At 34.8% G+C, this 16,677-nt stretch overlaps 1 protein-coding gene across 3 annotated transcripts in view; it reads right to left on the bottom strand.

The window, feature by feature from the left end:
* LOC110854211 (protein piccolo) overlaps window positions 1-16,677 on the bottom strand; it is a 200,524-nt gene that overhangs the window by 103,901 nt on the left and 79,946 nt on the right. Inside the window, exon 1 of one of the 3 annotated variants that reach the window (XM_035854738.1) lies at window positions 9,647-9,959. The exons of 1 other annotated variant lie outside the window; for it this stretch is intronic. The gene's annotated coding sequence lies outside the window, so the exon portion shown is untranslated. Of the gene's footprint in view, window positions 1-8,115; window positions 8,930-9,646; window positions 9,960-16,677 lie in introns of those variants that run through there. One more of the 3 variants, XM_022102618.2, reaches the window with a different exon arrangement.

Here is a 16,677-nt window from a genome sequence, read left to right as displayed (position 1 = left end):
AGAAACGTGAGAAATTCGAGGTGCAAGAAACTGGGAGAAAGTGCAAGAATTACGGGCCATCTACCCACGTGCCGTGTGAAGTACAACTGCGGGACGTAATTTCTTGCGCCGTGCATTTCTCCCAGGTCAAAATATTTGGCTGCAAGAAACCATTTTCTCCCGTTATTTCTTGCACTCATCCTCAATGTCTCGTTTTTTGCGGGTTTGCTACATTTCTTGCAGTGCAAAGCGAGAAACGTGAGAAATTCGAGGTGCAAGAAACTGGGAGAAAGTGCAAGAAATACGGGCAATCTAGCCACGTGCCGTGGGAAGTACAACTGCGCGACGTCGTTTCTTGCGGCTTGCATTTCTTGCCGGTCAAAATATTTAGCTACAAAAAAAATACTTTCTTGCACTCGAAACACTACCCTTCAAGCCGGAAATTTTCCACTCATTCATTCCCACTAACTTACATATTATTCCTTTAATTGATACCTACACACAAAATACGAAGCTTTAGCATGTAGAATTTTTTATGTGAAAATGCAAATACTTATTTCTGGTAATTTAATAAGTAATTTAAATTTATAATTTAAAATCGAGCCCCACACAAAGGAACTTCTGGTGCTCTAGTTCCATTGAAATAATGCGTGTGTCACTTATTAAATATTTAGCTTAAAAATCTTTTGTGCCCAAGAACTCATCCATGCCAGCCAGCCAGCCACACACACAACCAAACCACAACCACAACTGTGGCCTTTTGTAATTGGCAGTGTTAATGAAGCAGGTAAGTAAGTAAAGTGAGTGAGTGAAAAGCTCACGAGGTTGAGAGAGAGATGAATTTATTACCTGTTTAAAAATTCGAACTGAATTAAAATTCGGAATATATTAGAGGACGTTAATAATCATTTATTAGTGGGAGTCGAGGCTAGTAATTAATGCAAAATAGGATAGGTGCACAATACATAAGGAGCATGTGTGCATGTTGGGGAGAGATGTGAAAAAATGAGACTGAACTGACTGGCGAGGAGAGATGAGATAAAATATATTAAAATAACGTGTACGACAATAATGAACTTGGCAATTTGTTTAAATCTCATGTGTTCCATGGGAAGAATGTGGATTTTGGTAGGGTTGTACGATGCCGAGGATTTGGGAAGAAGAGGTTAACCCCGGCCAAATGTAAGTACATGTATGCCGCCGATAAGATTAATTTTTTAATTTTTGCATTTTATTTTTATTTTTATGAATTTTTAATTTTTTTCGCAGTTGTTGCTGATACGAATTCTGATTTCCTATTTCTTTAAAAGTAAGACGCCGCTGCCGGCAAAAATTACCAAAATTAGCACCTCAATTTGGAATAATCATTGCGGATTTTTGAAATAAAATAATATTGATGAAATTTAGGACACGAAAAATTCATGGGATTTTGAACATAAAAATAGAAAACTTCGATTAGGGTATAAACATTAGTGTCTGGAATTTTTGGCAGGCATAATATCGTATCGCCATTTATTATAATATTGACCATATAAATTTGACTCACCAAATATTTAGGTCATGCCACGGGTATAAGTACAACTCTTCTTACCCACATATTTTAAACATGCTACCGGTAATGTACATAAAAACTGAGAACAATAAAAAAAATCACATTTGGTTAATTCTGAATTGAACAAGATTTTAGACAGCAGTTAGTTTGATGCGGTTAAACAATGATAAGGAGACTCTACTCTCATACAAAAGCCAATGTCTAGTCTCATGCAATGCATGTGTGTCAGGGCAGACAGAATCTCTGAGGAGATCATGTCTCAGAATATTATTATGACCAGAAATAGCTATTCTTTAAAGACAGAAAAATGCAGTCGATTAAAATCCATCAGAAGCGAATAACAAAACAAAAATCTTAACATAGGTAAATTCCAAAATTTTTATCTTCTTCCACCTGACCAACTTTTTTGAGGTACACTCATAAAATTTTTTTAGAAAGTGCAGAAGCTACATATACATAAAAGTGGATCGTATTCATAATTTCATAATATTTATGTACTTACATATCTGCACCTACGTACAAATGAACAATTAAGCCGTTCATAAAATTAGGATATAAATATTTATCGCTAATAATGACGAAATTTGCTACAGATCATATAAGAACAAACCCTTAAAAATATGGGGCAGATTTATGTGAAACTTTACAATTTTTAGTACACATTTATTAATGCACACATCATATTTCTATTAAAAATCTGTGCATTCGACTGCACTCAAAATAAGGTAGTAATGAATCATTACCATGCGGAATGACTATGTGGCTCTACCACGTTGGTTACGATTTGTAGTAGAAATGGTAATAATAAGTTCAGGGAAATTCAAATTCATTACCAAATATTAAGGAAGTTAATACCATTATGTAATGAATTTGAATTTACCTGAACTTATTATTACCATTTCTACCACAAATCGTAACCGACGTGGTAGAGCCACATAGTCATTCCGCGTGGTAATGATTCATTACTACCTTATTTTGAGTGTGGACAAAGCAGATTTGGGTGTGTAAAACTTGACAATTTTATTAACGCACACATCACATTTTTTACATTAAAAATCTGTCCATGTGCATTCGACTGGACAAACAGTACACGCATGCATTTTTATTAAACAGACTTCATGCAGACAGAAAATCTCATACACAGCAAAATAAATATCTATAGCCGTATCCACTTCAGATTAGAAACCGGCTCAAAAACTGGAAAAATCTGGAGTTTTGAATAAAATAAATATGCATCTGTACAACCCTAACTGGAATGGACATATTTTATATTTAGCCCAATAATAATGTGGAGGAAGTCCATCATCATCATCCCAGAAGCATTATTATTATCAGCCAAAAAAGCGGATGAGACGAGATTTTATTATCACGTTCAATTGACAAAGAGATGATTATGAGTTGAGCAATGCAATCGACCACCAATTCAACTCAACCCTTTACCCCACCATGTGCTCTGCAGTGGCCGCGGAAGCCGGGGGGACACGTGGGGACGTTAACATTGTAGGATGGGGGGAGGAAAGGGTTTATATAAGATGGGGAGATGATGCGGACATCGAATAACCGTGGGGACAATGTCCCTCTGTCCACACTCTTCCGCGGCCACTGAATATTTGACCCGTATCAACGTATGTAACAGATTTATGAGATGCATACATATCGTGGAGTGGAGTGATAATAAGTCATTTAGATGTTATCATGATGATCATCTCGTATATTTAAATATAGGGACGGAATCTTCTCATCCGTGATGATGATAAGTTTGGTCTTCCACGCCAGACTAAAATGTTAATATGAAGGCATTCATTAACTGCTTACTGCAACAGTTTAGTTAGCAGATTCAGATTATTGTTACGAAATGAAACACTTGACCATTATCTGCCTGCCTGCTTTTCCAAGAGAGAGGTAATAATGCTTTAAGTAAGCAGAAGATGCAAGGGGATCGATATTGGTGAACGTGATCCCGATCAACAATCTGGGAGTCAACGGCTTTTTGATGGTGGCAAGTTTTTAAACCGAACGAAATTTTAGTGCTGTAAAGTCTTTGTAATGCGTACACTATTGGAGGAATTTTTATGCAATTTATGCATAAAATCGGGCATAAAATCAAATTTGTGCACCTCTTTCCGAAAACTTGTACATAATCCCACTTCAAAATAATAATGCTACTAAAAAATTCATTGGCAAATTTTCTTAGAACTTATATGATTCCTACTTGTTAATATAAATTAATCTGCCAGGAAACCGTATAAAATGCACATCTCATTTCTAAAGTTTGGTGCCTAATACAAATTTAATGGATAAAAAGTAATACTAGTTTAATCCCAAGATGTTGAAATCACAAATTCTGATCGGGAAGTTATGAATACGGATGGATGATAATTTTTAGCCTGTCGGTGTTCCTATTTGAAATTGAAATTCGAAATGCCACGTTATGCAAGAGGCACATAAAAATTAAAGGCTCTCGTTTATTTAATCAAATCAGTGGAAGTTTTTTAACCATGTTACGTATCTACGTACGTTACATGTCTGCCTTACCGAGAGGCAAAGATAATGCTATACTTTGTCCTTATCAGGATATTTTTTAAGAGCTGGATGAATCGACCTAACCGACGGACGAACGAAAAGTCAAAAGTGCGAAGTGATTACGCACACATTGTGCATGCATCTGGCAGTCTGAATTGGTGATGAGCAGCTAGCTTTCCATCATTTTTATGCATGCATGCATGAAGAAATTTATGTGTACATACATATTTCAATTTATTCTGCTTTTATTTCGTGTTTACTAAAAGTTTTCCATTTTGAATATTTTTATGTATTTCTGAAATTTATGCAGTTATGTTTGTATGAAAGTGAGTAAATATCCTGGCTTTGATATTTTAATGAGGAATTATACATATTACAGAGATTGGGAAAATGGTAATGATAATTTATTTAATCGAGAGAAAGAGACAAATCCAATCCACGTGCAAAAAAACCCAAAGTAAGAAGGGAAGTTTCTCAGCGGATGCTCTAGGATTTTGAGCAAATTAGTGTCAATCGCCTACAAATTTAATTAGGATGAAATTTGGGAAAGACACAATCTACCAATGGGCACGTTTGGCCGAAATATTTGCATCCAAAGAGGAGAAAACGCGCAGTAAAGTCGACAAATTTACACTTTTCAAATTTACTGGACGTTTTCTCCTCTTGGGATGCAAATATCTCGGCCAAACGTGCCCATTGGGAGATCGTGTCTGTCGAAAATTGCATACTAATTAAATTTGCCATCGATTGAGACTAGTTTGCCCAAAATCGGAGAGCATCCACTAAAAGACAGCCCTTGTAAGTACATACTTTTATCGATTCACTCACAGTACACATTGAATCAGATTCGATCGATTTGTGTAAATAAGTACATACATTGAATCGAATTGAAAAATCCATTCAAACCAGACCACGACAGAAAACATGCCCGAATTAAAAACAACATTATCAAATGTCTGGACTCGTTTGAATTGAAGTGAATAAATATGTAAATTATAATACGTACAGATTATTAAACTGCATTAAAAAAGATTACTTATTATTTGCACATGTATGATTTAGGTAGGTCTACATATTTGCCAATTGTTGGCTGCAGCAATTATTTGTCAACTGATAAATATATAAAATGTATACAGCAGAAAAATGTGTGCTTTCCAAAATGTCAAGTCATGTTACAGAATTCGGTATTTACAAATCTAATGAACAGAGGGCGGATATGAATTTATGGAAAATTTCTGAAATATCTGTCTTAAATATTTATGAAAATAACGCCAAAATATTTACGAAATAAATATGTAAAAATATAAAAATAGCAAAATTTGTACTTTTTAATTTAATTCTCTCGATTTTTTGTCGAATTGCTCTGAACAAAAGAATCTTATCACAAAATATTTTCAAAATATGTGTATTAAAAAAATGTGAAGATTTACATATTTTTCAAATAATACCGGATATATTTATGTCTAAAAACCTAGAAATATGTCAAAAAAATTCGAAATTTTTTGAAAGGATCACAACCACAAAGTTTGACCTTCCGTCGTCACCGATAAAAAAGTTGAAAATAAATACATATCCGGCCTCTGGTAATTAAGTATTTTTCAGCTAAACTAGTAGTCACGCTAAGAAAATGAAAAACATGCAAAATTTACAAGTAGTCAAGTAATTAATCAAATCTTCTAAATTCAAAAAAAGACTCGACATTTCTTTTCTTTTCATAGCAGCGCACAGCGCAATTCATGAAATTACTTCTGGAAAACCGAGTCAGCTAAGTACTTCGGTATTTCAGGTCTTTTGTAAATGTCTTCAATTTGGCTCATCTTCACAATGGAACTGATTCTTAAGAGAGAGAAAGTTCCTTTGGTACAGCACATTTTTCAGCTTAGCTTCACAGCCCAACTTTGATTTAATGACAATTACCACCAGGACGACGGACCGAGGACATGTTCCATTTGAAACGTGGAGGATTTATGTAATAAAAACTGAAGTGAATTGCGAAGGAAGAAGAGAACGCGATATTTTATCGGAGAGACAGGCGGAGAAGGAACAATGGAATTTGACACAAATTGCAAGCTTATTGCTAATTGGAAGATTATTTGGCAAGGTTTTCAACTCAAGAAATGAGCAAGAGAGTGAGTGTCACATGTGGTCCTCAATTTTAGATTAGAAGATAAGCTACCTATACATTTTTAATCGTAATTTCAAAAAAAATATCGAAAGTATGCTAAGTACGAACAAAAAATGCGTGAAAATACAAGTTGAGGCGACTCTTTTTTAGTCTATAGTTCAATCAATATTAATAGTCGCCAAAAAATCTGGAAGGTTAACTGGCAGATTATTTTATATTATTTTCAAAAAACTAAACAACCCCCCAGAAAATTTTACAAATAATTTTAAGAATATTAACACTGGCTGTTGTAATCTATAAGTTTACTGTATTTTTGTGCATTTATAATTTTTTGAAATATTTACATTTAAAGAAGGGTTGAAATTCATTAAAAATTTTGAAACACAATACAGCCTTAAGAACTTTGAAAACAGAAAATTTGCAAAAAAATCCTCAAGATTGAAATAAGATTCAGATCAAAATTTTGAAACAAAACGTGTCTGCAAAAAAAATTTGTAAAAAAATCCTCACTTTCTCATCCGGATAGATAACAAAGAATTGAAATAAGATCCAGATTGCTTACTTGCCATCATTTCATTCTGCATAATATTCCCTACTCCCGAAATAGTTAAGTATGATGATAGGCATGACACCGACAAGGATATCAGCGACAACGGAACAGCCCGGATTTTGGTTTGTTTAATTTCCTCCCATTTTTAACCGTCACCGCGCCGCGAGGTTGGAGGTGCTTTGTTCGTGCATGGCGTGACTAATCTTTTGAGTGTTTGGCGACAACGACAACGAACCAACTTGACTGGAACACTTGGTCGCTTTCACAGAAACATTTCCGAACATTGGGTGGATTCGCAATGTCGTCAGGATTCATTTATTTTATGTCTTTCATTTCATTTTAACTGCATTGCACACAGTTATTTAGTTAACTAACAAAGTTTAAAATAATAATAAAATTAAGTGGAACTGCAGCAGCAGTGAAAAAAAAAGTTTTTTTTTGAGTGGGTCGACTTTTTTTATGGTGTAACACCTGCCTTTCTTTGCCTGACCCGAATTGCAGAAGTTGCATGGCATTTGTGTGAAATTCAGATGGCGTGGAAGCTTGGGGACATTAGGGGACAATAATGTTTTGAAAAAATTGTAGGATGTTAAAATCCTTAATATTTTTGTCCCCATTTAGAACACTTATGTTCCAATTTTTACAAATTTTATCATCAAAATTTCAATATTTCTCAATACAGAACTTCTGTATAATTGTCCCCAAAATGTCGCTACGGTTCGGAAGCTTTTGATCTGCAGAATAATATTACTTCTGTGGGACCCTGTTAGGCAAATTACGTATGTATCTACAGAGATATTTATAATTTTATTTTAAAAAATTGTCCCCAAATTTCTGAGTAAAATTGTCCCCACGTTTCTGCAGCCCTTGTCCTGCATAATAATCTGAGACTGACATTGGGTAGATTTTTATTATTTCTGATGTGACTTTTCCTTCTCACAGCTAGAACTTTGCGACCCTGAATGGGACAAGTTTTTTAATGAAACAATTCTATTTCAAAAAGTAGAATTTAAATATCTATGACTTTGTACATCTCTCTGATTTAAACTTTTTTTAAACCAGTTTGTTTAACTGACTACCTGAGAATTGCAATATTCTGGAAACAGTTATGACACAAGCTTCACTCACATGTGCATCTGCATTCGGGATCAAATGTCAATAAAATATAGACAAATTTTCAAGAAACTTCATAAAATATAGATTATAAATACAGAAGTATTTACCTGGTTGAAACTAGTTTTTTAACTCACTGCCTGAGAAATGTAATGTTATGGAAAGAAATATGACATAGTTTATTAACTGACATGTGCATTTAGGATCAAATGTCATGCAAAAAATATGCCTAAATTTTCATGAAACTTCATGAAATACAGATTAAATATTTACCTTCCTCGGGATTTTTGACTTCAAACGGATTCATTTGACCAGACACTGACGACTCTTTTCTTTTTACGGGTCACAAACTTTCCTCTAGTTCTTTGTTGATTATCACAATTGCATTGCACACACAAAGTTGAAGTAAAAGTAAAAGTTGGAAAGCCAAGAGAAATGTTTTGCAATTTTATGCCTTCCACAAAATCCAATTAATTCGCAATTCGTCGTCTCTCCTCTTATTTCGACAATCAATTATGTACGAGTACGTATAAAAGTAGAGTTGTTGGAGAGATTGACAAGTCGGAATTTCCTAAAGCCACGAGATTCGAACAATGCGAACAAATTCTAAATTTTTGAGAAAAATCCAATCTTTCACTTGGGAATGGGAAATCACATTCCAATTTTCGAATGTGAATCTATTTCCAATTTCCGGAAACAAAAAAAGCTTAATTTCAGGAACAAAAAACTACAGAAATAAAGAAGTCCGACCCTTTTCTTGTCCAGGATAAGTGTCACACCGATTTTTTGTCTTCCGTCCCGGAAGAAAAGATTGAATTGTCCGAAAACAAAAGATTGAATCCGAAAAAAACGTATTTTTATCCCGGATTGAAATTTTAAATGAAAAAATGTACCGGTCGTGGACGAGTTGAGGCTTAAGTCTTATGTACGAATTACGTTTTACTTTTTACGTCACGTATATATTTTGCTTAGAAAGTATTCGTATTTTAAGTAAAATAGGTGGAAAAAGTGGGAGAAAAAGTCGGGTATTTGTGGTGGTCGGACTAGGAGATAATGTGCAGCCACCGGGGGCTGAAGTAGGACTGAGAAACCGCACCAAAGTGACCGGCTAATAATAATGTTACCTTCTCTCCTCAACTCTTTCTCTACCAACCAAACCAACCAATACTTCTTCTCACTACTCCCACGGACGGCTAAACGTGCACGAGGAAGAAATGTAACCGAACCGATTTTCTGCACAAGAAAGAAACACGGGAGGAACGGGTTGAGTTGGGAAAAAAACGGGAAGAATAAGCCTTTTGGGAACAGAGGAGAATATGGATTTAGGTTTCCCAAAGTTTTCGTGATGGAAACTTATAGATTTTCGGAAAAACAAATAATTCTGTACGTTTTCACGTTAAATTTTCCAGGAGAATGGTATACAAGTGAGAATCATACGTTTGTAGGGCAGATGAAAACTTATAGATTTTCAAAAATAATTCATTACGTTTCCACGATAAGTTTTCCAAAAGAATAATTGACACAATTGAGATTCACACATTTTTTGGGGTGGGCAGAAATTTATAGATTTTCAGAAAATCAAATTATATATTGCATTTCCAGGTTAAGTTTTCCAAGAGATTTCTTTAGGATAGATAGACATTTATAAATTTTCATTAAAAAAAATACAAGTTTTAGCCGGTTTAAGAGAACATTTTTTTCAAAATACGATTTCATCGCTTTATGATCCTTCTTCGCGTCAATTGTGAATTTATTGCATAAATTTGTTTTTTTTTCGAAATACAAATATAAAATAATTCCTTACGTTTTCAGCTTTAAAGAACGTTTTCCAAGAGAATAATTGATATTCTTTTTCCCGTAGAATCACACACTCGCACTTTCAACCGAACTTTACTTATCCGGCAGAATCTCACACACAACAGATTTTACAAACTGTACTAAACTCGCTACGTACAAAATATAATGTTGGTTGTATGTTCTCTCTTTCATGCACTGCACTGCACTACTACTGCCTCGGTAAAAGAGTTGAAACCGACTGACTGACTGAGAATAAATGAATGTTGAATGCTTCACAAAGTCAAAAACTTGTGCAATGCAATGCCAGTGAAGGAACGAGTTTTTCGATAAGTTGAGTTGAGCCAAGTAGCAGCAAAGTGAGAATATACATGTTCCATTAGAGGAGCAGAGAAGCACGAGAATGTGAAAACCAAACCACGAGGTTTTGTTGGGACCTTTGACGTAATTCAGTTCAGAGCTGGTGCATTTTCTAGTACGGCCAAATTCTTCCGGTAAAAGGAATGGAAATAATGGCACAATGTTGCGCGATGGGAAAGAAAGAATTGTTAAATGGATCTCGTGACTGTGAGTGAGTTGGGTAATAGTGGCAGGTAAAATGAGGCATTTTGGGCATGGATTTTGACTATATTTTTGTACAGTGGGGGTATAAATGCCTGCCATAAATGCCCTGGACATCGGCCTACTAAAATTCATCTTACAAAGGAGGTCTCTCAGAGAATGTTCTCGGATTTTGAGTAAATTAGTGTCAATCGATGACAAATTAAATTAGTATGAAATTTGGGAAAGATACGATCTCCTAATGGGCACCAATCTCCTAATGAGATATTTGCATCCGAACAGGAGAAAATGCACTTTAAAGTCGACAAATTTTACACTTTCCAAATTTACTGCGCGTTTTCTTCTCTTTGGATGCAAACATCCCTGCCAAACGTGCCCATTGGGAGATCGTGTCTTTCCCAAATTTAATCCTAATTAAATTTGTCATCGATTGAGACAAGTTTTTCCTCAAAATCAGAGAGCATCCGCTGGGAGACCTCCATTATAAGTACCTTAACGATTATAAGGACAGCTTCTGGACCAATTAACGCGTCAAAAATAATTGTGCTCCCGGAAATGTGTCCAGTAAAGAAAATCGAAAATCGAGCCTTTTTCCTCCATTCACTTGGGAATGTCTATTTTAATTTTCTTTGCATTATTATCTTTGTCCCGGACATTGGATGGCGGTTTAGGAACAGGTCTGCTGGCCTGCCTGCACGTACATATGCCTGTGAAGTAATTCTCTATCTTGTGATCTACTATTGATTCATTCCAGACGGGAACTAGACAATCAATAAAGCGAGGCTACGTACGAATATTATTGTTCCTCCAACTGGTTATTTCTTCCTTTATGTAATACCACCGTTTAATGAAGGAAACTGTATGCTCATCAACGAACACGAATACACATACAGCACAAACCAAGAGAGAAGAAGAAGAGGGGGAGAAGAGAAGGTATTTGGGAACATGGCTCAAATTTCCGGAAACGGATGTAATGAAGTAGTGAGATTCAAAATTTCTACTACTTCATTACATCTGCTTAACTAATCCTAAGATTTAAGTATTAGTGATATGCAAAAAAGGAGGAAAATTCCGTATGTTGGGTAATGACCTCAGGGTCATTGTCAGGTCAAAATAACCAATGTCGTTGAACAGATATTAAAAAATAGTATCGATCTGACTCCTTTGTTATTATTTAAAATATTTTGCCTTGACGCGTAATTTTGTCATTGACCTGACCCTGTGACCTTTTGACCCCTAACAACCTCCCTCTTGAGCTATATATACGTTGCACTTTAACCTTGAGCCAATGTTTAATTATGGCGCAAGTTACTACTGCTCAACCAATATTCATAGACTGAAATAAATCTGAAAGGTTTCCTGGCAGATTATTTTATACTGTTTTCTAAAAATTAAATAACCTCGCAGAAAATTTTTCAACAATTTTAGACTGTTGCATAATACTTACTGAATAATAATGTACATTTTCCTTCATAAATTAGAAGACGATACACCAAAAAACAGAATTTTATTGCGAGACCCGGATGGACAAACCGATCTCAGTAAATGCCATAGTTTTCTATCCTATCTCGCATGGAACCATCATCGTCTCGTGTCTTGTCTCTTGCCTTCTTCTTGTGAAACAGAGTTGCAACGTACGAAAACGAACGCAATTATTTCCCTATTTACGTTGTTGTTTCTTTGCATTGTGACTTATTATTGATTGCATGTGCAAAGTAAAGTAAAAGGGATTCTATTGCGTTCGTATGTACACATTCTCCTAAAGCCAAGCACGTAACGACATTCATAACAAGACGACCCAACGTCGGTCATCATGACAATGAAGGCAATAGTATCGACCAATTTATCGCAGTTTACTACGATAAAGTCAAATCAAGATAAATACACTACGGAAGAAGTAGATAATGTTTTCGTAACAGAATTATACACGACAAATCAAGAAAATGCGTACATTTTCATGAAAATTGTACCCATTTACGCAGACGAAATAGAACCTTGAAAGTTTCCCAGTATTCGATTTTTTTTTAAATTTTGAAGTATTTTTATTTTTTAAGCACGCAACAAATTTTAGAGTAAAATACAATATTAATTTTTTTAAGGAACGATCCAGGAAAAAGAAGATACTGTTTTCATAACAGAATCAAGAAAATGCGTACATTTTCAAGAAATTTGTACCTATTTACGCAGAAGAAATGGAAATTTTAAAGTTTCCCATTATTGGAGTTTTTTTTAATTTTGAAGCATTTTTATTTTTTAAGTACTCAAAAATTTTAGGGTAAAAAATGTATACACAAATTTTTGAATTAGTCATATTTTACGTTTTACACGATGTGATTACATTTTCAAGAAAATTATACTTAGGTATTTACGCAGACGAAATGGGAATTTGATAGTTTCCCACTTTTCGATTTTTAAATGTTGAAATATTTTTTTATTTTTTTGAAGTACTCAAAAATTTTTGAGCAAAATGTCCATACTAAAATTATTAATTATTCATAAGTAGTTTTTACAGAATAACTAAATTTCCAAAAAGTTTGACGATCTGAGAAGCAATGCATAATTAACCCACAATAAACCACACAATAAAAAATAGTGCGAAAGGAATACTTAATTGCCCCCGAAATAACTTGACATTTGTACCGCAATGAATAAATAGTCACGCTCAAACAGTCTGCATTGACAAATTGATGGAAAAAAACCATAGGTAAATGCAAAATATTGAAATGTCAACCGATTTCATTATCATCCGATTCTTATGAATTAAATATGCAAATGAAAAAGAAAATGGCTCAGAAAGAAAGTAGAAAGTAGAATTTTTACAGTAAATTTAATCGGAGAAAATGTAATTTTACTGGATGCACGGACTGCACACAAAATGCATGCATATAAAAATTCATGTATCTGACGGTACTACGAGACCACATTTTGATCAACATTACATCCATGCATGGATATAAAACCAAGAAAAGAAGACGAAGGAGCAAGGTCATCATTAAATATCGCTGGGCTGGATGGAGTAAATTGGACCATAAAGATTTTATTAAGCGTTTTGATAGCCGGTGGTAGTCGTCCAACGTCTTCTTCTTCTTCATGGGCTTGCATATCCAGTCCACATTTCGGCCCATGTCTCCTTTTTAAATTAAAAGTATATATGGAGGAAGTGTTTCGGGTGCAAGAAATTACTGTGAATAAAGGGTTTTTTGTAGGTAAATATTTTGACCTAGGAGAAACTACACCCCGCTGATATAAATACTTCATACGGCGCATGGCTAGATGGCGCTTATTTATTGCACTTTCTCCCAGTTTCTTGCACTTTGTTTGTATATCATGGGTTTTTTGCTTTGATGTGCAAGAAATGTGACAAATCGGCAATACATGAAAAACTGTGTGCAAGAAATAACTGAGAAAGTGGTTTCTTGCAGGAAAATATTTCAACCTGCAAGAAATGAAAAGCGCAAGAAACTATGTCCCGCTGCTATGTTTCATACAGCGCGTGGCTAGGTGGCGCTTATTTCTTGCACTTTCTCCCAGTTTCTGGCACCCCTCATTTCTTGCATTTCTTTCCTTTCCACTGCAAGAAATGTGGCAAACCAAACGAAACCCTGAACTGTTCTGAACTCTGTTTTGTCTTAGACGATGCGACATTTCCCGACAGACATTATTATAAAAAGACGGAGAATATATATGAGGCCTAACGCTAACCGAGCGTGGTGTGTTTCTTTCTCACGATAAAAAATAAAAAGGAATGGCAAAGTGCAACCATAATGGTGCGAAATTAGGAGGTTTTTCTGGTCGAAAAGTCCACATTAAGATTGAATTAAGGTCGTGGTCGTGGTCATACCCAGGCTACATATTTATAAACAAAGGTGATGATGTTCCCCGCTGCTAAAAAAATCATGGACAAGAGTTCACCATTAAATATTTTGGTCTTCTTCGATCTTAAAATGGAGGAGAGACTTGTTACATAAATTGGGAAACAATGTTTGTCTGGCTGGTGGGGAGAGAATAATCCTTTGTTTTATGCAGAGGGCGGATATGTATTTACGGTCAACTTTTTCAGAATTTTTTTTTTTTTTTTTTTTAAATATTTCTAGGTTTTCAGATATATAAATATTTCCGCTGTTATTTGAAATTACGTATATATATTTTGTCTTGTGTGTTTTTATGTATTGTATTTATTTTGTAAGTTTAAAGAAATTGGACCACACAAAATCCAGAGTATTCCATGCAAAAATACAAACTTTGCGAAAATCCTAATTTTTATGTTTTTTCGTAAATATTTTGACGTTTTTTTTGAAAAACCCATAGCCGCACTCTGGTTATATACGTAATAAATAAATGCATGAAAATATCTGTACGCATTTCTCCCGTGAGAATCTGTCTATTTACATAAGCGTCCAATTTATTTATGCATGTGCCATTGTATTGTGTGTACATTAAAATGGAATTCAAGCTGCGAAATGTCACTTGCACGCACCTCATTAAAGAAAGAGAAAATCTATTAAAATTTAGCCAGACGGTTTAATTTAATACTTAAACGAGTAGCTAAATAGGAGTCACGAGAACGTTTTTTTTGACGTATTTACATAAAGTCCAGTCCAGTCCAGTCCATCGACTTTAATTTAATGTTTGGGTGATGAAATGTGCGGCAAATATTGTGTAAGTAATTTTTATTTTACGTGAGATCAGATGACTAATCAGATAAAAAGCAGCACTTGACTGCTGCATTTCAAGTTCAACCCCGGTTGAACTTTGTTGAGCGTGTCATTCACAAATGTGGAGTGATTAAATAAAAGAGGAGGATGGGTTTTGTTGGGAGGGAGATGCTGGAAAATTACCGACCGTAATTATTAACTGCATGGGTAGAGGCACATTTTAGAGTCAAATGACGCGTATTATCATTTGTTTGTGCGAACCATTAAGAAAATTATGGTCAAGTTTTGTCTTGGGGTCGTTACTTTTTAATATTGTTTAGCAAAAGGGTTTAATCACTGTTTTTGGTAACGAATGAGTCCTAAGTGATTTAGACTTGTTTGTGAGTAGAGTTGTACAATGGGCAGAATATGAAACCATGAAAATAAACTTATGGTATTATTGGGCATGGAAATAAAATTGAGGCATTTTGGACATGAAAATATGTAAATTCATGACATTGAGGTTTTAAAATACATTTATGACGTTTAAATCGGTCATTTTGAGTATGAAAATAAATTCGAGGCATTTTGGGCATGAAATGAAATACATGATGTTTTTGTATGTTAAAATAAATCCATGGCATTATTGACATGAAAATAAATTTTTGGAATTTGGGGCATAAAAATAAATTCGTGGCATTTTGGGTATTAAAATAAATTTGTGACATTTTGGTCTTAAATTTATGGCGTTTAAATTCTTGTCGTTTTTGGGTATGAAAATAAACTCATATCATTTTAGAAATTTTAGGCATGACAAAAATATCCGAGATATTTATAGTTATACCATTTATATCAATTTACATACATTTGCGGGCATAAATTTAATGCCGTGTCATAATTGTCCTGGGCATGCGCACATCTACAACTCTACTTGCCACGTAAGTACTAATAAGTTATGCAATAAATAATTCAATATCACTCATCCTCAGCTAAATATCCTTACACACAACATGTAAGCGTACCGTCAACCGTTTGATAGTCACGGGACGATGTACGCATACATAATATAACAACGTCTGGCTCTGGATTGGATGTTACTTTTTCTCCTTTACGCTAATAAATGTCTGGCACGTTCGTGTCCCGTATTCTCCCTCGCTCGTGATAATCACCACCACATTGTCGATAAGCAGTAGTACTTTTATATAACAGTTATTACAGAGATGAGATCTACCATCCATCCATGGGAAAAGTGAGTGGCGAGATGCGTGGGCTGACTCTGGTCTCAAAATTAATTATCTTTATCTCGTGTCTGGATATTAAATTGAAAATGTTGCTGATGAGGTGACAGAGTCGTATGTCCGATAACTGGTGGTTATCTTGGGCAAGGATTGGTGGTCTAGAGTGGAGTAGAGGATGAACCATGACCTATTCTCAGACTGGGAACTCGACAAAGTTTAAGCATGATTTTAATAAAATGCAGCCGAATAATGCGTCGCTTTGTTCTAGTTTTACGTATCTAGTTTGATGGCTTTGATAAAAATGCAAGTTTTAAAAATACACGAGCGCATGATTGATAAGGTCCAAGTTTATTTTCCATCAAGAGACGATTGATAACATACATATCAAAGTTTCTATAAATAGATGTTATCTTCCGGTAAAATATTTTTGATGGGAGACAGCATGCAATTAAATGCTCACTTTTTTATGTGGGGAATTTAGCCGTCAATCTAATAATTTGGCAGGTGCGTGCCTACATAATTGTGCCAACACTGGGATCAGAAAATTGATAAAAATGCATACACAACAATACAGATATTTTTCATCTATGGATAAAAATGGATGTGCA

Source organism: Folsomia candida, unplaced genomic scaffold (genome assembly GCF_002217175.1).
Source record: "Folsomia candida strain VU population unplaced genomic scaffold, ASM221717v1 Fcan01_Sc009, whole genome shotgun sequence".
Classification (NCBI taxonomy): Eukaryota; Metazoa; Arthropoda; class Collembola; order Entomobryomorpha; family Isotomidae; genus Folsomia; species Folsomia candida.
The sequence above is the reverse complement of the archived record's forward strand: the minus strand, read 5'-3'. Positions and strand labels throughout refer to the sequence as shown.